Genomic DNA, 24732 nt, shown 5'->3' with positions numbered 1-24732 from the left:
GCTCTGCTGAACGCCCCTCTAGTTTTACTGTGACACTTTTTGTAAAGATGGTGGAAATTTACGGAAGCACAGAGCTGCAGCTTTGCAGTCTGGTAAGGCTGTGAATTTGTTCAGCGCTGAATAATGTAATAATAACTACGATAAGATAAAATATACTTTATTGTCCCAGAGGGAAATTTGACTTTGGCTACAGTCCCACACACAGTTTCGGTCAAATACAATACATAGCTGACAAAACAGCACAGTGCACCAAAGAGACGATAATAAATTACATACAACAAAATAAAATAGCAGTCAGTAATCATAGTGTCACTGTCATTGTTCTCCAGGGAAACTTCACTGCTGTTGATGCTCCATGTGTTCAGGCTGTGGGAGTCTCAGACAGGCAGCAGCTGGTCCAGCGAGGCTCGGCAGACTTTGACGAGCTGGGGGGGGTGGAGGGATGGGGGGGTGGAGGCTGAAGACGCCCAATTAGCAGCCAATCGTCTGTTTTTAATTAACCAGCTGGGATCAGCGTGTTGATGACAGACTGCAGAGCTGCGAGTGGTCAGGAAGAGTTTGGAATCCGCTCCGAGTTTCATCTTTAACATCTGTCGGTTTAATGTTCCAGCTTCGGCCTGCAAGCCAATCAGAGCGTGACGGCGAGAGCCGCTGGTTGTATTGTCATCGTTAATGTCTCTATATATTAAGACCATGTTTCCCATCAGTCCTGTACAGTCCTGACCTCCCTCATTATCACCAAATAGGATAAACATGCCGGAGGTGATTTTATTCTTCAGCCTTTCACTCCTTCAACCATCTGCTGCCGACAGAAGATGAGCTGCGGCTCAACTGAAAATCAATTCTAAGTCCGAGTGTAGAAAGTGTAGCAAGTAAAGTTTCAGTTCAGTCTCCTACCAGAGCACCTAAAAAACAATGTCAACAGTATAATAAACATCCAATTTTTGTCTGATTTTCGTGACAGAGCTGTAGAGGGAAAAGGAAGACAGACATTTTGCAACTAAAGTCATAGTTACAGCTTTTCTCTTGTAAAAACTACAGCTAAATCTCATCATTGATTTGTGTGAAATTCCCTGACCGTGCAGAACTACAGACTGGGTCGGGGTCTTCTGATGCTAAGAGAGTCGTTTCTCTACATTAGCTGACGCTATATCCTCCACTCACTGAAACGTGTGGTGGTGTTTGACTGGATTCCTCCTCTTCCTCCTCCTGGGAACCGTCGTGACATCCAGAGGTCGATGTTTTGGCTGCTGACAGCTTCCTGTTCTCTCCCGGTGCATAAATAGAAAGTGGTCAGACTCCAGATGGCTCACAGGAAAAGGTTTGTCATCAAATCCCAAATCAAGACTGAATATCTTCTACTAACAAGTACTGTTTGTGTATCCTCAACCTGATGGATCTGATCCCTCTGAGCCCAAGAGCTCCACTGTTTCCACAAACTGTGTCACTGGGGGACATGTTCTGCATCCCTTGATTTTTATCTTAATTTACCCATTAATTATGTTGTAATTAAAGGATTTTAATGGGGATAATTCGTTGATAAATGACAAGAATATGATACATTGAGGTATTGATGTAAAAATCATTATCTGCACCGTTTAAGGGCCTTTAAGGAAGTAGAAACCCCTTAAAACCAAAATAAAAAACCATGAAAGCCATCCCTCACTATATACCTTTAAGAGACCTTAATTTTTTAAACTAAGTTGCAGTTTCACCATAGGCTTACTCATCCTTAATCCCTTTATTTAGTATTTTTATTGCTCTAAAAATACTGCATCCTCAGCACGTTCTTGAGAATGAGCCCCCCAGGACTGGTGTCCTGTGCTTGAGGTGACCATGAAGGCTGGTGTCGATGTTGACCTTGACTCTTTCTAGGGTCTGGCAGTTTTCCATTGGTCGACTTTCTAATATAAGCCACAGAGAACCAATCGTGTGTGAACTCTTTTTGATGGAATACTATAAATAGTGGAATCCATTTAAGTCAAGTTTTCTCAGGGCACTTTTCATATAGAGCAGGTCCAGACTGTGATCTTTACGATATTATTTACAGAGGCCCAACATCCCCCGTCTACTTTTCCTCTGACTTCTGGAAGATATTGTCTCCATATTCTACATTATACGTTTTAATCTTCAACCCCTCGGTGTTTGGGTGTTATTTCATGTGTGCTTTTGCAGCGCGCTGCTGGATTTGCGTCTCCACACCCTCCACTTCACCAAAACGGCGCAGTCGAGGAAACAACCTCAGTGCGCTGCAGGAACATACCGGTTTCACCGGTGTGACTTTTCAGTGTCCCAGCAGCGGGTCGTCTTCTGTTCACTCAGATAGATGTTTGCATGGGACGAAACCAACATTTAAATCCCATATTACCACAGACGGCCCAGCAGAGTTAACATATGTTTTGGCAAATGTCTGACCAAGTTCTGACTGTGACTTTGACTCTAATGTCTGACCCACTAATTGCCCAGGTGTGTCACGATACTGGTGAGAGACAAAACTCTCCCAGTTCTCCCAGCTCTGTCTCAGGTCTTAACGTCTTCCTGCCTTTGTCCTGGTTACACACGAGAGTGCGGCAGCCTTGACTCCGACTCTGATCTCTCCTCGTGCTCTGTTCTCGTCTATTCTCTTCGCGGTCTGCCGACGCTGCTGCTCAGGCGGTGCATTGTTGTCCTGATGTGAACGCTCACCGCCGCTCGTCGCAGACTTTCTCAGGTCGACTCAGGAGTCACAATAGTCTTTTGTCCTGGAAACAGTGGACACTTCCTCTCCTCCTCCGTGTCCTTATCGTCCAGATGTCGCAGCACAAACGAACTGCTGACAAACGGGGAGAAAAACCAGAGGACAAAAGTCAAAACGCCTGGAAGCAGACAATGAGCTGCAGCCTGAAATGTGGTATTACTTAATCGTCTTATCACTTTTCATTTTCAACAGGAGGAATGAATAGACGCTGGCTGACATCCAATGTTAAACATTCACAGCATTGTTTTATTCCTATTCTCTGTTACAAACTAGACACACACATTTTACACCATTTCCATCCTGATCTCACAGGAAAATCCAACTTACCAGGAGAAAATGAAATGTCATGTTTGTCGTCTGATACGTGTGAAAAGCACCAAAACACCTGTCTGTTTACATTCAACAGTTTTTATAGAGACGATTTCCTCAGTAGGAACTAGTTCATATGAAAACAGTCTCCAGTGTGATCTGCGGGCTTTCAGAGTAACAGGGACTCTGCTTCCGAGAGAGATGTTGTTGATTTAAATGTAACCGACATTAAACGATGTGAGCAGCACAAACTAAACTCCTTTCGCCTCCATTGTATTGTTGTGGAGACAGAAATCTCAGAGACAGATTCCTTCAAACCAGGACACATAAAACCACAATTAACTGAGTGGAAGAGAGAGAACTGGGTTCAATGAATACTTATACACAACAAATATTAAATTTACTACTGCTATGTCCTTTTCCCACGCACATTTACTTTTTGGCCACTTAATTTTATGCAGCAATTGCGAAAACAATCGTTAATAACTATTTTCCTCACAGTTGCTGCTTTCACAGCATTCAATCATCAATATATTCCAGACATTTTTTCCAGCCGTGACCTCAATAATCCATCATCGTTTTTAGTCCTTGTAAACTGTAAACATAAAAATGATCATGTTCAGTTTCTCCAGAGAAGTGGTGTTTAACAGCTGCAGTGCAGGTTTCTATGAATTATCCAGATCTCTGTCCTGCTCTCCACAGGATGAACCCTTTAGCTTTTCATGGCTCCATGATGTTTCCTCTAGCGCCACCCTCAGGACAGACTTTGCACATTCAGGTAAGGCCCATGAATGCCTCTCGTGGCAGGCTCTAAAAAACATGTCCGCACCCATAAACCTTCCCACAGACGTGGGGCGTGCCTCTTGAGATTTGAAACACTTCTTCAGTCTGCGGCTGCGCCTCCATCCAAGACCCAGTGGTAATGAGAAAACCAGTCGATCAATCAAAGCAAACAGAAAACAACCTGTACACGCTATACAGTGGGTTCAACTAGGAACTTTCACGTGCAGCGTTTCCTGCTTTCTTCTGCAGCAGCCTCCCTGTGTGAACCCACTACAGCAGAGAGCAGTGACAACTCCTCCGCCGACGGCTCACGAGAGCATGTTCGCATTAAAGGTTGCCGTGGTCACAAAGCCAGAGAGCTGAGCCATCATCACCTCGGACGGCCGCTCACAGCCGCTCACACGCCGGCAGAGCAGATGGCGCATGGGTCTCCACGCGGAGCATGCCGAGGGCTTAAGAAGTGGTTGTTCCGAGCCACAGTCTGCGGGACCCTGGCAGGATTTTACGCTGAAAGTCTTGATCTTGTTGCAGGTCCAAACACGTTTCATAATACCTGATTTTTTTTAATGCTTAAAGTTTCTCGCATTTTTGAAACACTGCACACTCTCAAACGCTGGGCTGCGCTGCTTCAGTTTCTGTGTTGTGGTGAGAATCTTCTGCTTGTTTCCTGTGGACAGTCTGTGCCTTCTGCAGCCCCTCAGCCCTGCAGACTTCTGGGAAACAAGGCCTCCTGGTATGCAACAGGCCTCTGGGATCTGGACCCGGATCAGAGAGAGAGACAGTCTGTTTACATCCGGCCGGGCTCAGCTGTCCTCTGACATCTGCATCAGACTGAGAGTGAACATGATGTCTCTCTGTGAGTGTGAAACACAAACGGCTGCAGGTAACTGGAGGTCACTCACTCTCTCTCTTTGCTGTCATCTTGTGCACACACACGTCGTTCAAAAGAAGCCCGAGCGTTCACATGTTCATACTGACGTTTGCAGCTGGGAGTCTCTCGCACACACAAACCCGTCTGTGGGCCCACTAACAAACATTATCGTCATCTGCCTCCATATTACTAATCTGTGACGTCACGCCTCCATACCTGTCTGCCTGCGTACACGCGACAGGCTTTATGTTACCGCAGGTCTGTGAACCTACCTCGCGGCACTTCTATACCCGTTTCATCCCGAGGACACGGCACACCGACAGAGGAGCAGCTGCTATTCAGGTCACACAAACGCACACTGGAAGATTTATGGTTTTTGCCGAAGGACACCGGGACATTCATTTGGGAGGAGCTGGCGTCCAATGTGCAAAATATCTGCTGGAAACCAGGCCATTTTATGCAGACTAGGTTTACAACAGCCCCCGCCCCCCATTCTGCAAACCTGAAACAAAAAGGAAAGATCGCTGAAACATTATAACCACGTTTAAAAATAGGAGCGACCACTCCTGCATATCGAACAAGTTTATCGAACTAAAACAGACATACCTGTAAGTGCACACATGCATTTCATGCACAAACGACCCCATTTGACCCCATGTTTTGATGGGTTGCTCACAGAGAAAGTTTAGCTGCATGACCCGGCTCGATAGGAGACGCGGTTAGTTTCAGCAGCCAACCAGGAGTCTAGTTGTGATGTGTCTAACCCGTGACTGCTAGCTGTCGGCAGAAGGAACGCAGGACCTGGTGCATTTGACCCAAAACCAGCAGCAAACCAGCAGCTGACCGTGTTGTTGCTCGGCTCAGCTGCTGTGTCATCATTTATGTGCATTGTGTTATTGTTATCATTGGCCTGTATGTATGTTTTGACCATGAGTGATAATAACAGGCCAAGTTAGAGGTCAGTCAGTGCAGTTAGATTGGAGCGTCTGTTGCTTTGGAGTCGTTTGCCTGAGAGAGTTTGTCGCAGCCTCCGACTGTACAAACCAGCGATTTTCCCTCGGTAATGTGCACGTTTGGCTGCAAAGAGTTGTGTCTCTACAGTTAGGAATAATGACACAGTCAGTCTTAAGCTCAATGAAGCCGCTGCACACACATAAAGGTGGTTTGAAGATCTGACCCTTGCATCAGTGTCTAAATTCACTTTTTCATACGTTATGTTAAGTGTATGTTCATTATGTTGCTGATAAAGCGTCGCCCCTTAAGGTGTTTGCACACCTGTACCTGCCCTAAACCCACAGAGCCCAGTGTCAAACTGCCTCCTCACCAGTAACTATCTCTAAATCAGTTCCAGACCCAACCTGACCAGTAACCATTATGGTTACACTTTATTTTCAGTCCTCCTATTTATCTGTATAATCAGAAAATAAAGACGTAATAACTGGTTTTTTAAAAGACTCTGATGCAGCTGTGACCAGATCTCAGTGTCTCTTAACGTCTCTGTTACCAGCTCCAACTCCTCCATCAGTGGAGGCTGCTGGATGAACAGACGATGAACGACAACACAATAAAACACAGGATGGAATAATAGAAAATATGTGGAACAAACACTGGACGTTAACAAACTCAGAAACATGCTCTGATATCTGGGTTTGAACTGAACTACAGTCTGTTATAGACCAGTTATTACATGTTTATACACTGATCATAAATTATACTTAGGGGGACCTGCAGTAAAGTGTTGCCCTGTAATTATAATCTTTATGCTCAGAGTTGGCTGCTGTTGTGGGCTAAAGCTAAGAACCAGGGTCCTGCAGGACACACAGGAGTGTCTCTGCATAATCCAGACACTCATCTGGCACAGACCAGGTATCGTCATGAATCAGTTAAATCTCCCAGTGGCTCTGGGATTTAACAGCAATAGCTCATGTGTGCTTTGTGTCCTTACAGATATAGATAACTTGAACTTTGGACGGAGACAGGCTGACAGTTCCCCCCTGCTTTATGCTAAGCTAAGCTAATCACATCCTGAATCCCACTCTGCAGTTAACACGCAGAGGAGGAACAGGACTGAAAACATACATCAGAACATTACTGTGCAGGATCACCGAGTCAGCCTGGAGGATCAGCAGCTAAGCTAACATGCTAAAGTTGGGACTGTATTAGCAAACGATTGGGACGTCTTTCAGTGTGTGTGTGTGTGTGTGTGTGTGTGTGTGGGGGGGGGGGGGGGGGCTGCAGGCTTCCTCCTGCTGTTTGAACCAATAGCGTTAGCCTCCTCCCTGAAAACATGCACAGCAGCTGCAGACTTCTGCCTCCACCTAATCAAATGGAGGTGAATGGAATTTAGTTTGTGTCTTACTTAGCTGTAGCCACCTCTGACCACATATTACATAAAGAAAATAAAAATGACAGTGACCGACTAGTGAGAAGTTTGGGCCTGTTTGTACAAAACTACTTTGTCATTGCATGGAAACAAAACTACGGGCGGGTGTTTCCTACTTCTATTCTATTCTGAGACCTTGTTCTGTGGCTGACATGAAGGAGAAACCTGCTTCACTGGTTGTGTGATCTGGGAAGGACAGTAAAGCTTCACTGCACGCTGATGGACAGCGGGGATATTCAGATTTAATGCGTGAAATCCAGTGGCCAACACTACGTGGACCGCTTGCAGCTGACATGACACCAGACCCACACACACGAGAATTTCGCACAGGCGACAAAACAACCCACGAAAACAGCTCACGAGACGTGATAAATAAAAAACACCCTGCACACGTCCCGATCAATCGTGTTACACGTTACTGACGGCAGACAAAGTCAGACAGAGGCAGAGAGTCCAGAGGAGGTCGGAGGTCAGAAGGAGAAACGGCTTTCCCTGTGGTCTTGCCGTTTCACTGATGACATTTCAGTCAGTGGGTGTGTGTGCGTGTGTGTGCTCGGCCTGCAGGTAGAATTTGCTTTGACTCACCGTGTTTGTATTTACAGTAACTGCACCTGAACTCCTGCAGGCTCAGTGTGAGTCAGTGTTTGTCTTTGCAGCTGCAACAAGAACTTAAACAAAACTAGTCCAAAACACACTAAAGCTTCATTTAAAAACTTTAAAAAAAAGGGAAAAAAAGCTCCCTAACACTCACTGAAATCCAAAACCTATAAACACCAAATTAAACTTTACAAGCAAACTTAAAATGTATCTAAAACCTCTTAAAACTTTACTTCAAAATCAACAAAAAAGCTCCATAAAGAATAAAGGGTAACACGTGGGAATCCAGCCTGCGTTTTACAGTCCAACTGCGTTGTTTGATCAGGTCCCATATGGAGGTACAGTGGAAGCAAACAAGGCTATGGAGAACAAGAGAGAAACAACTGGGTACTTTAAAGGAAAGGGGAAAAAATGCTACTCTAAGTATTTCTGTAAATACTGGGTACCTACAGGTACAGTAGTGGTAAAATGCCAGTGAACGTTTTACTGTATTATACTGTACACAGCATGTACATATGCACTATATATAATTTAAGATTTTCTCATTGCGTCAATAGAAAACGTAATCTGGTCACAACTATGTTTGCTCCAATACAAGCCAGGACCAAAAATGGAATAAACGACCAAAACATCTTTCACAATCCAGTCTTCAGACCATCGTTGTCTAAAAACAAAATTCACCAAGTGCTGACCAGCGAAAACCTACACTGTGCAGTCCTGGAGACATCAGAAGAGATACTGACGGAACAACCCATCTGGCCTTCTGTTCCAGGCTTTGGAGAAGAAGTTGGCAAACTTAAAGTGGCAGTCTGGAGGATTTCAGTCCTGGTCGATTTGACGACACCTGTAGTTCCTGGTGGTAACAGCAGATGTGGTTTAATACTTCAGGAACCAGAATTTTGGGGGCAGCAGAACAAACTGCTGTGGTTCTAATGAAGACGTCAGGCAGAAACTGGCTGTTTTCCATCATTCTGAGAGTCTGTGAACTGCAGGGCACAGTGACAGGAGCTGGTTACCTGGCTTGGAGGTGGAGGTGAGCAGCCTGCCACTGTGGCAGCTCCTTCTTCTTCCATTAGTCCATGCAACATTTCAAACTGATCCTCTGTCCAGAAACGACCAGAACGACCGTTGCCTTGTTTCGTAGACGTGTGTTTAATGAACAGCAGCGGTAAGAGCTGAGCTCACCGAAAAACACACTGCATTTCCTGTGACCGTTTCATAATAAAGGTCAAGTCAGTGTGTTTCGCCAGTTAAATGCTTTTAATGTGAAGCTGCAGCAGCAGGAAATGTTGGGTTTGCATTAGCAGTAACAGCTTCTTTTCTGGGAATATCTCCACAGACACCCAGTTTGTCAAAACTGCAAATATTTAAATACTGTAACATTTCCATCATTGGACCATAGGCTCAGTCACCACTGTGTTACCTCCTTTAATGATGGATTTTGATTTAAGAGACATTTATTTAAAAGAAAATCTTCAAGATTGATGCCTTAAACACATCAAAATGGAAACGAAAGAACAGAAAGGTTCAGCCAACCAGTTTGTTTAAAACAGCGCGCCGCCTGTCCTCCGTCATCCTGCTGCAGGTCGAGTTGCATCACCCTCCTTCATCTCTGCGTCTGTGGTTGCGTTTCCAAACTGTGTGTTGCCCCCGACAACGGCTCTGGCTGACGGTTTAACCAGAGAACAGTGAGACCACCTGGTCCCGCCCACTTAATGACATGGCGGCAGTGTCAGCGACCGTTAGCCAATCAGACAGTCTGTCCATCTGTGGCTCTTTGTTTCAGACGCAGAAACTAACAGCAGGATGAAGACGGCTCAGATCCGTCCGTCCGTCCTCTCCAGCTGGAACGACACCCGCGTCTTCTTCTGTGGTGTGCGGCTTAATTCACGAGGTGAAGCTTTGGTTTCATTCGGAGTCCCGCCTCCATTCAACTTGCAGACAATAACACACCTGACCCACAGAGAAACCCACAGCAGGACACAGAATTTTTACAAAGTCCTTAAAAAACACAATAAAAATCATTTAAATCTTTTTTTAAAATCAAAGACAAGCAAAAATTAGGGAGCAGTGGCAGGACACTTTATATTTAGGTCGGTCATTCTGCTTTCCTTCCTTCTGCTAACAGGCCACGTATTGTCAGTCAGCAAGAAGAGGATGCAGGCCTTACCTGAAACCCAAACCAGCTCGACTAACGTCCGCCATCGCTCCCTTCGTTCCAACCTGTCTCTGTGACATTAGACACTAGCCACAGTCTGGAGTGTCACAGTCTTGAGAGCGGATGTGTGGACATGTATCGTATCAGGAATTTGAACAAACGAGGGGCAGTGTCGATTTTCTGTCTTTTGTTTTGGCAGCGCCACGTTACAGCCAGGGTCCATGCGACATAACTTTCATCACCTGCAAACGTCTGCACAGCCCAAAATGTACGACCGCATCGTATGAAGATGTGGACTGTAGACCGGGAACCTCTCCGTGTTCACGCTCCGTGTTTGTTTTGGAGAATATTGGTCCTTTAGATCAGAGTCAAACTGTTTCATCTTAGAGGACAAAACACCAAAACCAACACCACCCAGATACCGTCATGACCCCATCTGTCCATCGTTCACCCAAACAACCAACCATCATTCAACTGAACCCCACCCATCCACCCCCCACCCTGCTGTCCTCTACTGCACCACACAGTCAGCCCCTCTTTTTATTTTCTTTTTGTTGGTTGGACATCGAGGGGAGACAAAACTAAAAATAGACTAAAATAGACCCCCGACCACCACCACAAGAGCCCCCACCCCCATCCCAACACACACCCCCGCCTGCTGACCCACAAACACAACAGCTGCTCTCCTAACTGAACCCTGGAGATCCTCCTCAAACCACCAGTCCCAAACCAAACCCCAGTCACCACAGACCCCACCCTGCACGCTGCTCCCATTTCAGAGGAAGGGGCTCCAACCACAGCACAACACAGCAGATCCTGGATCTACTGAGTGAAGCATCCATCACACCAGTCACCAAAATAGATTTTTTAGGAGGGTCTCTTTTTTGACCAAAATGGCAGCACAGTTACATTCAGTTAGAGAAAGGAAAATAGGGGACCTATCATGCTCATTTCCAGCCTTATATTTTTATTCTGGGAATCCACTAGAGTAGCTTCACATGATTCACAGTTAAAAAAAGGCCTTTTTTTTATCTCAAACTGCCTGTTATGCAGCCCCACAGTTGAGCCTCTGACTGAAACAGGCAATATTAGCTCAGGCCTCCTTAGAAGCCCACTTTCCTCTGGCTGGCAGAACACCCGGAAGCCTGCCGAGCGACAGCACAACCGGCGCTTGTGAGCACTGCCTCTTCTTCTTACTGGTGTGGAGGTTCTGAAAGCAAGCTGTAAAACTACAACAGAACATAATCGGTTGCAAATGACCACTTCTCAGATCCATCCGTACATGTTCGAGCCCAAATCAGATCCAGAATATGAGAGTGGACGGCACGAACAGCAACAAAGATTACAGCGGGACGGCTCTGCTCTGTAAATATTACGCCCATTACCTGCTTGTTGTTGTTGTGAAATAACAGTGGATTGAGTCTTTCAGTCACAATCCGTACATAAAAATGTTTCTATACACGCCCCTGTTAGTAGGTGTACATGAGGGAAATGCACTAAAATGCCGACTGAAGAGGAAAACGTCTGCTGTCAGCAAATACAAAAGCTAACGTTGCTGGTAAAATGTAATCCTGCTGTCGCCTAACAACTGTTTAGAAAACCTGCACCGTCAGTAATCTGCATGCTGGAGTACATTAAATGCCTCCAATGCTACTCAAGTAGACTGTTTACGGAGCCCGAGCTGTGCTTGGAGCAGATGAAGGTATAAAGATCCCTTTCTCCAGAGGGAGACTGATCCGTAGTCCAGGAGCAAAAAGCCAAAAGCTTGGTCTCCACGAGTCTTGAACTTTGAGCAGGACAATCAGGAGCCCTTGTCCTGATGACCTGACAGGCCTGGTGGACCGTTATGAGAAGGATTCTAAAATCAGTCATAATTTAACAAGAAACCAGTGTAACAAAGCCAGCACTGGGCTGCTATGAGAACAAAGGGAAGTCTTGGTCTGAAAATGTGCAGCTGTAGCTTTGAATTAATTGCAGACGTGCCGTGGCATCTCGGCTTAAACGAGAAAAAAGCGCATGACAACAGTCAAGACGCAAGGAGATGGAGGACGAATTATTCCCGCTGGCTGTCTTCAGTTCAGTAAGACATTCAGTCTGTGGTCCAAGCTGTTACGTTCAGGTCAGTACAAACTGGCCTTCGCAGCACTGTTCATGATTATTTAGAACCCAGTTATCAGATTATGATTGTTTTTGTGGTTTTCATGGTCTTTTACTAAGGTTTTCATTGTGAAGTAACATTCCACAGCTAATAAACACTGATTCAGCCAGTGAAAGTGGTGATTCAGCTCAGTTAGTTCATTTCGTAGAGATTTGTTCGTACACGTAGAGATCATGAACCTGTGGGACACCAGACAGAACAAAATTCTGCCAGTCTTCGTGTCAGAACGTCCAAAACAAGAAAAGCAAGCAGAGATATGGACTGTGGCTTTAGTGTGAAGGAGTTGTAGAGCTGGCTTCACGGCTCGTTACAGCTAGCACACACACACACACACACACACACACACAGCTTGTTGTGAAAGCACACATGACGAGGCGTGTTGCGCAGAAGGAAGAAGGAAATATGCAGATTGCGTGCAACACAAAACATCTCATCCAAAAATATGTCCCAGAACAAACAAGAGCTGCAGGAATATGATCCCACACCTTAACACACACACAGCCTCAAGTTTGACTCATGCTGGTTTCACCAGTCAGTCTGCAGAGTGAACACACACATTCAAGTGTAAAGTCAGAAAACACCCACAGCAGACTCCAGGCTTTGCCCAGCAGCAGACAGATGCAGATACACGCACTCACGCAGCCGAGAGACGACGCTCTGAGCCCTGACTCAGAGCAGAGCCGGCCCGTTTCAGTCCGCTTTAAATAGCCCGGGTCCAAATGTCAGACCGGCGTGACGCCAGAGGGAGAGGAGAGACACCGTCAGCGTCCTCAGACAAACCAACGTTACAACCCCGAGCGGAGGAGCTGCGTCTTTACGTCTGCAGGCGGCGAAGCAGGAAAACTCAGAGCTGAGCTGGCAGTCTGGACTCGACGGGAGTCCAGCACACCACACATTGTCACACTGGTTCCTTCTGTATTCCACTCTCCTGCTTGTTTCTGTACATGCATGGAGAAATTATTTTATATCAACTCCGACTTTATTAGGTACACCAGCCTGAACCCTGCAGTTTGTTATCTGGCCTGCCCTCAGAGGACGGTAGGTTAAATACATCCTCCATGATGATGACACAGTTGAATGGACACGAACTGAACATTAGAACCTTCATGAAGGAGGATTTATTACAAGACTGACTTAGTTTTAGGGGGTGTTCCTAATAAACTGGACGCTGAGTGCACATTTTTAAATGAGGCTGTCCACTCATAGCAAACCAATGCATGATGACGGTTCTGTGGTTCACTTTAGGCGACTCAACAAGTTGACTTTTTCATCATGGGACCAAAACCGCCATCGTTCCTGAGCTTTAAAGTGTTTTAGGGTCCAAACAACCAGTAGGACTCAGGACATGAACTCTGCTCTCTGCTGTGAAACATCCACACTGATCCTTGAAAAACAGAAGTTATGTTTCCTCGCAGGTGTATTTGCCCAAACTAGCAGTTACATTAAAATAAAATCCATTATTCAAACTGAAGCAATTTAAACGGAGCTACACACTGTTTAAGATGATAAAAACAGATCATTCAGGCTTCGTTCTTGCCGTACTGCATGTCATTTCACTTTAACTCACAGAGCTAGTTTGCGTTTGATCATGTCTTTGCATTGACTTATGCAATCGTGCTGCATCAAAAATATTTGCATCTCTTGGGAACACCTCCGCAGATTTGCAAGACTGATATGTTTGATCTATTTTTACTCCCAAAACAAATGAGTCACGCTAACACCAGCAGTTGGCAGTGAGGTAAATGTAATGTCGCAAACAAATGCTATAACCTTGGTGCAAAAGGGTTTTTTGTATTCCTAAATCTATTCCTAAATCTCCCTATTAGAGACAGCTGACTGCTGTCTCTAATAAGCTAACGTCAGGGGGACAAGGTGCAGTCTTCTTTACAGGTGGGTGTGCTCCGCTCAGGGATTTATTCCAGGGTTCTTCAGGAAAGTTGAGCAATGCGTGCTCCCTCAGTGGTGGACGGCTGAGTCCCTTTCTGCCTCTGACGAGATGTGTCCTTCTCTCTCTCTGTCTCTTGATCCTCCTCTGGCTCTGTCTCAAAGAATTCGCTCTACTTCATGCACCTGCAGCCTTGAGTCTTTTGTGTCAGGTGGAACAAGAACTGAGCCTCTAGACGCTATTTTCTCGCATCGGACAGAAGGCAAATGAATGAATGTCAAATGTACCGATACATTTTAAAACGTTGCCACGGTCCGGATTGTTTGGTTTGGACCAGAGACACTCGGCAGGAAACCGAGGTTGTTCTGGAGACGGGGATGACGTGTCCTCAGATGAACCTCGACAGACTTTTTGTTCTCCAAACGTCTTGAAAACAGCTAGCTCACTCAGCTAACGTGGCTAGCTCCGGTTAGCGTCGAGCTTTGGTCCCGGTTCACCTGTGGCCCCAGGTTGGTAAAAAATAAAGGTTTCTGTGTGTTTATTTTGGCTCTGCCATTACTCCTTCTCACTTTCCGTTTGGCAGTTTCCTCCTACTAGTCTCCTGTTGCTCGTTTCTCAAACCGTTCATTGCACGTTAAATCATTTTCATCAAACAACCGCTGTGTTAACAAGCAGTTTGATGTCTGGTTATTATTTTATCACGTCTTTAATGCATAATGATGGAGCGATGCTTGCTCCTTGTGATTGACTTTAATCTGCCTTTGTTCTTATTAAATGTCAGTTTGGAGTCATCAGAGTTACAGATATGATTGCACGAATGTGCAGCGGTGTCCTGAAGGCAGATTCCTGCTGAACAATCAGGTATTTTAATGTCAGAGGTATTTTAATATCAGGGTAGAAGAAAAATGCAGCGTGAGGAGGAGCTGACTGAGTTCACCTGAGCTGCAGGTAAAGCCGCACTAATTACTGTCATCTTCATGAACAAAAATGATAAATCCCGGCTGGAGTTTGGCGCTGAGTCAGAGCTTTTTTTCCCACACAGGCCCACCCAAAATGTCTGCAGTGCTGGAGCAGACAGACGGCCAATAAAACCTCAGAGAGAACAGACTGTGAGCTTCAGCTGCAGATTAGAGCCTGAACACGTCTGAGCCGCTGGGAGGCTTCATTCAGTCCTCTCCGTCTGCTTTATTCGTCAGGAGGAAGAGGAGCAGCTCTCGGTGTCTGTGGTCATCTCTTCTGAAGCAGGCTGCCTGACAGCGAATCAGAATTTATGGACAGTCTCAAATTACACCAGCACTGTTTATGGTGACTCTTTCATTTTGTCACTATGTCACTTCTGGGCCAGTGTTTACTGCACTATTACTTTATCGAAGTTGATTCATACTGACTTCCTTTGTCTCTGGATTTGAGATTTTTGGTTGGAATACAACAGCAGGGTTAACCTGATAAATGCAAACCTCTGTTGCAGACTGACTGACCGGGTGATGAAGTTACACGATTGGTCGACTTGCCGAGTGTTGGAGTTTCCTCATTGGCCGTAGCTCTTTCTAAAAAGTTTCTATTACGTCATCAGGGCCGTTCACAGGCAGTGTTGCCAAGTTAGCGTCTTTGTCGCCAGATTTACCGATTTTTCAGACCCCTGAGTGACTTTTTTAATAAAAAGCAGCCAGCGACAAATCCAGCGACTTTCTGGACAAACCTTATCTACTTTCTGTAGAAGAGTCGCCAGTACTGACCTGTGAGCGTGAGGTTGGACTTTCCCACCTAAGCCACACGTCTCTGTGTGTCTCATCCAACTGACCTCACGTCAGCTGACACAGACGTGAATGAGCTTCCAACTTTCTCTCTGGCTGATCATTTTACAGGTAATCACACCTGAAATCTCAGCTCAGCCGTCGTCTTTAACTCGTGTGTCTGGTGACTCTGTCAGACGACGTCGTGGTTATAAAACCAGGATCTCAGCAGCAGAGCAGCAGCTTGGAAACGTCTCGGAAGTGACAGCTGGTTAACACGTCGTCTCAATGGGCCACGTTTCAGTCACTGTTTCATACTTGTTCTGTCGTCTGACAACAGAAACAGAAAAACATATAAATGAAAACCAGCTTTATTGGGAATTCAGATGGATTAAATTACTGTGTATGTGAGCACAGAGAGTGGGAGAGAAGCAAACAGATAAAGGGTCCAGCCTGATACTGGACCTTTTGGACCTGGTCTTGTTGTATTAAGGTGTTATCAGGTCTGTTTTTCAAAGTGTAAGGTTTGAATTCACCACAACTGACGTTTATCTTTTGGTGCCTCCGCCCAGATGAAAATTACAGATGAACATGAATTTTTAGTTTTATCTGGCACAACTGTAAATGTATTGTTCATTGCTCCTGTTAACTAAACGATTACATATTTGTTTTAGTTATTTTTCCAAATGTTTCAGGTGGTGAAACTGTTGTTTTCTTTTGAACAGACTTTTAATTTTTTTAATCTTTTCTAAATGAATCCTAAAATCAAACAGAACCTCAGATTTTAAGTCGGGAAACCAAATTCACTGGTAAAATCTCAAATCTCTGTACTGGTGACTGGGGAGTTATTACTGGGGGAAAATCCGAGGTGGTACCTAACTAAGTAAATTTACTCAAGTACTGAGGTTAAGTATAGTATAGCTTTGAGGACTGGTTTCCCTGATTTGCGACAACGCTGTGTCGTCTGTGGGACGTGACCTCTCGGCGTTCAGACTGAACACCTGTGCTCGTTTACCTGAGGAGGTGTGAAACAGTCAGAGACAGCAGGCAGGTCAGAGAGGTCGGGACCCCCAGAACTCCCAGCATGCTGAGCGTACACCGCTCAGCTGTCACTGTCTAACACACACACACACACACACACACACACACACACAGAGTCCATGCCCTGTCAGCTGGTTAATCGGCGTAGCATGGCGGGAAACTGCCTCGGCCATCTCAGCTAAATGATTATTCACAGAGTTAGTTTGAGAGAATCATGGAAATCAGGGCTCAGCCGTGGGCCAACAGACCTGCCCAGCACTAATGGCCAATCATTTAAAAAGAGACCAGGAACTGATTAAGCTGCTGATTGTTTTCTCAACTCAATTCATAGCTTTGTCTATAAAATGAGAAGTGAAGATGATGTTTAGAATTTCCAAGGTGACGTCTTCAAATGACTTGTTTTGTCTGACCAACTGTCCAGAACCCAAAATAGTTCAGTCAAATGTGACATAGACAAACTCAGACAGTTGATGAGCTGTTTGTCGTGACTAAACTGATTATTGATTAACACAATATATTCAGATTCATTTTCTGTGGATTGACTAATTGATTATTCAGCTTATTGTTTCAGCTCTAACTCATTTACACTGAGATACACTTGATAAGTTATATCACTTAATAAACAGTAAATGTTCTGTTAATGTTTGACTGAGAAAAGCATTTTGTTGCCTTTGAAAGAATGTTCCCATCACTCCGTGTCTGTTAGACTGCTAAAGTTGTGTTTGACACACAAATGATTGATCGTATCTATTATTACCTTCAGTAGATTTATGGAAAAATTGATGCAAAAGTTTTGATGCTAACTATGAAATGGAAAACGTCAGTTTTTGTTGGGGGGGGTCAAATAATTTTGTTCCACAGGCCACTATTTTCCTACCACTGGTGTAAAATATCAATTGTAATCAGCTGATGCAGATAATAAAACCCTCAGCAAACTGTTCTGTACTGCAGGTGTAACTATCATGAGCTTAAACCATCAAACCTTCAGACATTTTTTAAAGAACGTATTTTTTAAATCCTGATGTGGAAAACAGAGATAAATGTGAGTGGATCCCTGCCAAACAGAAGTACAGACGATACTAGAGGAACATCAGGTCATTTCTACCCTGTTGCCTTCATGAAAACACAAGTTTCTCCTTTAAATATCCTTGATTTTCTCGCCAGAAAAACCCATCCCTGTGGTCACACTCACCCACGACTGTTGATGTACGACCGGCGCTTTAAGTCTCTTTTGGCTCCTCACTAAGAGGAATTATTTTGACCTCGTTTTACTCTGGTTCAGGTTAATGTCCTTCACTTTTACACAGGTTTTTGCATTTGCTTTTATTTATTTTATTCGTTTTTTCATTTGGCTGCCTTGTGTGAAGCGCTTTCCCCTCTACATGCTCTGACATCGTCATCATCATTATCATTATTATAACTAAGAGGCTTTGAGTTTGTGGTGGTTTGACTGAGAAGTGTCTCTTTTGTCTTTTAATTGTATCAGAAAGAAATATTCTGCTTCTGCGTTCATAAATCCCAATTCTCCTTTCATTTGGCCAGTCGGAAAAATGCAGGTGGAGTTGGTAGAGTCGCATGTGCACGGAGAAGCAGATGAAGAGGGTTCAGACAAGAGTGTGACACGTGTTTAATAGCTGATGACAATATTTTCTCTTCGTTTTCTCTACATTTGATCAAAGTGAAACCTTTCTTCCCGAAAGTGAAAGAGCTTGTTAAATTTAGTCGACTGGACATTAAAACTGCTGGAGCAGCATTTTCAGGGGATCAGAACAGAGGATCTCCTCATCATTGGGTTTCAGTCAAGATGCCGGAAACATTCACTGTGGATGTTTCAGAGTCGACGCCTCTGTGTTTATAGTTTCTCGAGCTCTGAAGGACTCAAGGTGTGAATTTGCCTCCAGCTGCTGACCCTGCTGGGGGGGGGCAGAGGGGTCAGCAGGTCAGCTGGAAGAAGCATTATCAGAGCTGTCCTCTCCAACATAGCAGAGGTCACTTGTACTGGAATATTTTACCTGAGTCACATGTTGAGGCTACACAGAGAAGCCAAGTAAAAACCTATAAATAGAAAAGGTTCAAAACACATAACACATGCAACCCAGCAAAGATTTAGAGCCTTTAAGTCGAGAGTAAAAACCCAGAGTAAAGAGATTTCTTAAGAATTAAACCACAGACTTCAGGAGAACTAAACTAGACAGACATCGGATTTTCATGGGAACAAATTGAGTGAAAGAGCTCCATAATTACAACAAACCGCTGGACGTCTCAGTGTCTGAGTGTCCGCTGTGTGGAAAGAAGACTAAACACAATCGAAGTAAAACCCTGGAAGAACATGTGGAGGTTTCAGTGAAATGTTTCTGGCCGGTCTGAGGCTGCCGGCTGTCACAGATATAGAAAACCTGTGAGAGAGAGAGTGAGTCAGGAGGTTTACAGACGCTACTACAGCTACTGCTGAGGGTTCCTACGGAGGGGGGGCAACGAAAACCAGGACAGCCAAGCAATGTTCCAATAGCTTTATTTAACCAGCTGTAATAACCAGTATTCCTTATGAAGTCATCATGTTACACGCTACGGTACAGTAGGTGGCAGCATGGACCTTTAACGCCGGTAAAACCAAGGGAGAAGAAGAAGTGGGTGGCGTTAGTGAATTTCAACACAAGTAAGTTGAAATGTTGAGCGAGAACGTTGGGTCGCATCGGCCGCTATTACTGAACCTCAAGACGTGTCTGGTTGTAGTTCCATGGTGTGAATAGTGTCGAGGAATCTTAGCTGATGTAGCTAGTTTGCTATGTAGCTAGCTCAGAGAGTGAAGGCCAACGTTAGCTCTCTTAGCTCGTCCGCTCGCACGCTAAAAGAGCTAACGAGCTAAATGATGCACGTTATTAGTTTACTTACAGTAAAGTGGTCACAGTGGTTCTTGTTCTGATAGAATTGGGCTTCATGGTACATTTTTTATTTACAGTAGATTTACGGACGGTGAACTGAAGCACTGGTATGTGTGAATGGTGGCGTCAAGAGCTGGAGAAAGACACTGAGCTTGTTTCTAAAGCATGAATCCATCCGGTCACAAGCGAGGGTCCCAGCCCTCACGGAGGTGACACATTTTGATGCTACATCATTAGCCGCTGCAACTGAGAATCGCCTGGTAAAGAAGAGATTTGGTCAGTAGAGATGTGCGGCACAGACGTACGACGGGGCAGCAGTCATGAGTGGGGCAGTTTGGGGGTGTGCAAGTCCAATTTAGAAAAGCGTCGCCCTGGACCGATCCACAGTATGTGCATTGTTATGCACGAGCTGAATCTCAGTTTTTGATCCAGTGAGTAACGTGGACTTCACTAGTAGACGGCATCTTCCAAGTCTCGGCACAGACCCTTCATAACCCTCTAAACCTGGCTTGAACTGGATCACTGCTGGACTATAAACCCACCCTTCACTCTTGGGATTGGGCTACATTGGCGATGAACTGTGTTGTGATTATTTCTGAGCGTGGTACCTTGGGCCAGATGCCACTCAGATCTTCGATGGGTTTTGCCGTCATGCCGTGTTGGCCGTACTGGTGCAGAATTCAGAGAACGTGACTCATGCACACTTTCTCTTATTGCTCCCACTGAACTGTCTCAAACTTGTTTTGGTCTCAGGTTGTTATCTCCTACCGGTTCCACCCAGCTGCTTCTGAGGGTGAAAGCGGCTGAATACTTTTGCAAACAGCATATTCCAATTTTGTATTTTCTTAAAAAATATTTTGTGGAGTTAAACTACGCAACTGCTACTACTAGAACTTACTGGTAATTCATTGTACGCGAGGCTCTGTGCGGACGCGTGTGTACCCTCCAATGTGGCGTGTCCACGCGGCCGCCACCACAAGAACACCAACTGCGCGTGTGCTGCTCCGAGCGGACTGGAAAGAAGTACAATAACAACAACCGTGCGTCCGTGGTGCCCGCAGCTGTCCGTGTGCGCGTCCGCAGGGGAGTATGATTGAGGCCTAACAGGTTCATTGAGCAGCCATGCCCGGTTTCCCTTAAAAAAAGCCATTCCCTGTGTTTCCCGTGTCATTTACCGCGGAATAGAAGTATGAAGCAGCGGGAGGTGGAGACCTCCAGACTGTACCTAAGTGCAGCACTTGAGTAAAAATGTAGTTACATCGTGTTCAGTGCAAGAATTGTTGACTTGTTGGGATTTGATAAGCACTGACTTAGCCTGTGACCCCTCTGCGGGCCCCGAGCCGCAGGTTGTTGTTTGCGTTGCACAGATTCAGAAGAGGAGTGTGACACATCTATCTGACACGGTTTTAATCCCCTGCTGCGTGTCTGCGTGGGCCGAACTGTCAGTGTTGTCACATGCCTGCAGCATTCCTCACGTTCCTCTCCGGCTGCTCAGGACGCAGGAATGCAGCGCAGCGGCAACACCCAGAAAACCGTCCGGCAGCAGCAGCCTCTGCTTGACCGGGCGACTGCAGCCTGGCCATGACAAGAATATCCATTTATGGAAAAGGTTTGATGGTTGATGAAGCCTGCAGCCTGTGATGTGGACACTGTGTTTGCCATTTGGTTAGCAGCAGCCCTGCAGGGAAAAGGAGGGAAATCTGCAGACAGAAAAATTGACTCTGGAATCTGTACAAACACAAGGGGAAGTTCGGGGAAAACTGCAGAGTCTGAGAAATGAAAATATTATAAAAGCGACTGATTTCTGAGTGAGGTCTGGTAGTGGAAACACCTCTCAGACGCTTGAATCACTGTCTGTAAATGTTGTGTAGGAGTCAGACTGTATGCAACCAGTCTGCAGACACTGTGTGGTCCCCCTCTGGTTTCTGTAGAGACGGATTAAAGTCTGCAGTTTGGGTTTACCACATGTCTGGAGCCAGAGAAGCCTCATTTAGGCAGAGACGGGCGGAGTCACTGCGGAGCTGAGGTGGAACAAACGACCACAGCTTGGTCTGATAGGCTGAGACTTGATAGGACTTTAATGAAACTGTTTTGTTGGTTTTTTTTGGTTTTCTTGTTCCCGGGGAGTGTTTCAAGTCTGTAAAGGTTCTGATCCACATCGTCTCTGGCTGATCCAGGGCTTCAGGATCTCACCCTCAGAAGATGTCGGGACTCTTTAGCAACATTTAAGTCAAGTAATAAAATTAGAAATCGAGCGTAGAGCGTGTATGAAACCATTACTCGCTCCGCAGTCTTTCCTGACCCAACCAGGAAACAGAAATGTGTCGACGAGGTCAGAATCCTGCTGTTTATGGAGTCACATTTACGGAAATCTGGTCGTTAGATGCTGAAGATGTTTCGCTCTGGACCAAAGTGTTGGACGGACAGAGAAGACCAAACATTTATAAAGAGTAACACCTGCACGCTGACTCCAAGCCACAAAAATGTGTTATTATGATTTTTTTTTTTAAATAGACGACATTTGGATCCAAGTCAAAAATGTTTTTTTCTTGCCCTTACAAAGATCCTCTGCTTTTTAAATAGTCTTGCATCTATGTGAAGATGACATAACTACACCCATTTAATTTATAGATGCATCCTTGATACCCGGCAGCGAGCACGAGGAGAGAGTCTGGTCCTGCTCGGACTCGTCTCTGCAGCCTGATGCAAATCTGCTGCAGGTTAACACTGTTTCTCTCCCTTCTCTCCGGCTCAGCACGCTGTCATTAATCCGCTCGTTTGCATGCCGTTTGCATCTCATTTGCATAAGGTAACACATTCCTAATTCCTCTCATTCTCTGTACGTCTCCACCTTTGTCTCCACTGAGGATGAAGTGGATTGAACACCTGAAACCAAACTGAAGAAACAACTGAGTCACAGCAACCCGGTTCTTGCTTTCGGCAGCAGGAGACGTGCTGAAGCTAATTGTGTTACTCTGCACTTTCAAAAAAGACATTTATGTAAAAGATAAGCGTCGCACACAGAGGCATTCAAATCTGCAGTGTAAACACAGCCTGTGCAGGAGAGTTAGGAAGGCAGGGCTTACAGTACGTATAAAAAGGGGAAGAGGGGCAATTCCAAAACAACTGAAGGAAAAGAAATAAAGAAATTAACTCCTCGTCCAGCTGTCCGTACTGTCGGTTCAGCAGAGTTCAACAGATGATGAGGGACGGGTAATGAAACCAGCAGCTCCGTTTCCCCATGAACACGTGACCTCATTACTGGATGATAAAGAAGGCTGAAGATTCAGACTCAGGCTGCTCCAGCGAGCGGCGCACAGTCAGGATGGTGGACGGACGTCTGACTCTCAAGCAGGAGAGTTCACGTCCCGTCACAGACCAGCAATCAATGTTTCTTTATCAATTATAACATCCTACTGCAGTTTCCGTGGGCGGATATTGTAGAAAAAGGGAGATTTCTAAAGATAAATCTCACAGAACCGTCCACTACTGATGTTCCTGTCTGGCGATGGGGTCGGTCTACAAGAGCATGAGTGAAGGACTGAACTGGTTTGGAGTCTCAGGACCCACTAAATGCTGACACGGATTTTTATAAATAAATGTGAAGTCTGTAGATAGTTAGCGTTGTAAAAGATTCAGATGCCAGAAAAGCCTCATCATGAAAGTCTTAGTTTTTCTTTGTAGTTCTTTTCTGGTAGCTGTTCTACATCCTGTGCCTTTTTTCACATATGACAGTGGTAAACTCACAGATGTACATAATAAAATGAATGCAGTCTGAATTCAGTTCCAGGATCCCGGTGTTGTTCGTGCTGACTCGCTTCCGTGGCGTCATGGTTTACTGCGTCACCTGAATGCAACAGAGCCATCGTTATCAGTCACACCTGTGAGTTATCAGCTGAGACAAGTCAAAGTGCCTGAGAAGAAGAAGGTACAACCAGACTAAACCTTCTCTGGACAAAAGTCCCAACATTCGCCGGTCACCAGGGTCCGTATTTATCCGACTGCTAAAAACCAAGTCTGGAAAATCCTTCATTTGACTCAGAAACGCCAGAATAAAAAACTACTGATCAAACTAGTTTTGACTCTAAAAGTCTGAGAAATGTCAGAGAGCTGCAGAGTCTGGAGCTGGTTCAGAGCAGATCCTCCAGGACACAGAGACGGTCTGATCACAATAATGAAGACAATAAGAATTGTCTTCAATAATGTATATCAATAATAATTTGATACGACGTTACACAACTTCTCTTTGTCTCTTTTTCATTTAGCAGCTGCGAACAAACGAGCAGAATAAATCTGACCTGATTCAGTCTCCGATCGTCTCCTCTGTCTGCTCTCGTCAGCGTGGAGCTAAATTCTCCTCGTGATCTGGTTTCTCTGACAAAACCTCGTCCACCGGCAGCAGAACGTGTCTCAGCAGAGTTTGGTTTCCTGTGGTTTCGTCCCCGTTTCTATATTTACACCTTATAGATCAATCAGACTGTTGTTGTTTATTCCTGCAGATTTAGAGATTTCACACTCAGAACAGGAACTTTTTAAAATTGATAATTCCACGTGTTGTTTTAGAAAAACAAACCACTGAATGACCTGTAGGATTCTTTAAGCGAATGTTCAACATGGCGGATGTCGGGTCGATCTGTATCTCTGATTGGTTATTCCCTATCTGATCAGTCATGTGATCAGCGTGAGAGTGAGCTGGAAGGAAGTCGCTGATAAATGTGTCTTGTTGTTCAGACTCAGGTCCAGATCCTCACCTGCCCCTCATTCCCTCCTGATCAGCCACGTGTTATATAAATGACCATTGTAGCATCATCTGCTGAGCCACTCGGCCGTATTTTTCTCTCTGGGCCAGCGCTGTTTGGTTCTCTGACTGCTAACCAGTTGCTCGGCCTTCTTCTTCCCTGCTTTTTGCTCCTCGCATCACTCACCAGAGGAGCTGTTCTGGTTTCAGCTTTGCAAGGAAATGTGTCTTTACATTGGAGTAAAAAGAGAACCAAGAAAAAAACCCATCAGTGTGAGGAGCCTCTGGTTCCTCTGGTATTTTTCCTCACAGTAAATTCCCATTAAAAATTTTCCTGTTTGGTTCTTTACAACGTTCATCAACACAAAAACTCTCCCGGTTAATGTGACCAGACTATAGGTTTCTGTTGGAGCAATGCTGTGAATTATTTACCCTTAGTTTCTGACAAATCGGGTTT

The 24732-nt window shown here is 45.1% G+C and overlaps 2 long non-coding RNA genes across 2 annotated transcripts; both read right to left on the bottom strand.

Annotated features, from left to right (window-relative positions):
* Positions 1–179: 179 nt before the first annotated feature.
* Positions 180–15713, bottom strand: LOC120790394. The gene is made up of 3 exons (XR_005707540.1): positions 15618–15713; positions 9217–9633; positions 180–2812 (listed from the first exon to the last, which is right to left on the bottom strand). It is a non-coding gene; the product is annotated as an uncharacterized LOC120790394 (long non-coding RNA).
* A 5553-nt stretch (positions 15714–21266) lies between these two features.
* LOC120791093 lies at positions 21267–24205 on the bottom strand. The gene is made up of 3 exons (XR_005707603.1): positions 24122–24205; positions 23836–24030; positions 21267–23384 (listed from the first exon to the last, which is right to left on the bottom strand). It is a non-coding gene; the product is annotated as an uncharacterized LOC120791093 (long non-coding RNA).
* Positions 24206–24732: the final 527 nt, after the last annotated feature.

The sequence above is a fragment of the Xiphias gladius genome, chromosome 6 (genome assembly GCF_016859285.1).
Source record: "Xiphias gladius isolate SHS-SW01 ecotype Sanya breed wild chromosome 6, ASM1685928v1, whole genome shotgun sequence".
Classification (NCBI taxonomy): Eukaryota; Metazoa; Chordata; class Actinopteri; order Istiophoriformes; family Xiphiidae; genus Xiphias; species Xiphias gladius.
This window is presented reverse-complemented; position numbering and strand designations above follow the sequence as displayed.